Below are 1,166 nucleotides of genomic sequence, written 5' to 3'. Positions count from 1 at the left end.
CACACACACACACACACACACACACACACACACACACACACACACACTATCCAAATAAGGTACTGCCCCGCCCAATGGGGGCAGTACCCACAAACGCATACACACACTAGCAAAAAAGCATGACATGTGTTTGTGCTCATGAGTGTGTGAGAGCGTACACACATGGCTCTCTCTGTTCCCGAGGGCAGATCCTTTAACCAGGAATGTTGCTCCGTGTGGAGCACAACAAAAGCCGGCAATGTAAGCCTTTTGTTCATAGAGTATATATACAGTATATACACATATATACACACATTTCCTCACTTCCTATGCAGTGTTATTTAACTCCAATGTGCATAGTCAGAAGTGGGCAGGGCCGATTTAAAGCCGTACGCTGGCCGTCTAAACACACGCCCCTCTGGAGGGTTAGCACACATGCATCTTCTGCATTAGATCCCATAAGTGTAATGTACGGTATGTTACTGAGGGAGGCACTGAGTGAGAATCAATACAAGTGTCAACTTCCACTGTTATCTCTTCAGAGCGAGGGTGCAGTGTGCACAGCACAGACACACACACACACACACACACACACTCGCCCGACAATTATGGCATTGTTATCAGATTCAAACCCTGAGAGAGTGTCTCTTTTCAACAAATGGGGGGAGAAGGTGAATAATAATGTCAGATGCCAAAATAATCCAAAAACAATGAGTCATTTCCTCAAAGTCAGGAGTGCATGGTATTAGGTCTCACCCCGGCTGACCAACGCCCCTGTGTGATGGGAAGGGCTGATCGCAAACCTCGTGTGAGGAAAGAAGCCACTCAGCAGCGCTTTCATACTGCTACGGCCCTGGAGCCTCGTGTGGCTGCTCAACATCTGGAGACCCACCCAGGTCAAGTTACACTCTCCCCCTTCGGTCCCCCAACATGACAACACGCAAAGATCAATACAGTGGAGGGTGGGAGGCCTGTAGGGAACGGGAGAGGGAGGAGGAGGAGTGGCTAGAGTTCATTTCCAAAGACAAATGGACCGTAAAGATTCATTAAACATCTTGAGGGAGCTTTGAAATATTTAGGCCGGCTTAGTTAGATTGCTTTATTTTCCATAACAAGGCTTTACCAGAGTGGACCAACTATAATGATTTGTTTGAGGTAGTGATGTGAAAAACCCATCACCTTTTCCA

Source organism: Anarrhichthys ocellatus, unplaced genomic scaffold (genome assembly GCF_004355925.1).
Source record: "Anarrhichthys ocellatus isolate YVR2014 unplaced genomic scaffold, GSC_Weel_1.0 scaffold115, whole genome shotgun sequence".
Lineage (NCBI taxonomy): Eukaryota > Metazoa > Chordata > Actinopteri > Perciformes > Anarhichadidae > Anarrhichthys > Anarrhichthys ocellatus.
Note: the sequence above shows the minus strand (reverse complement) of the source record.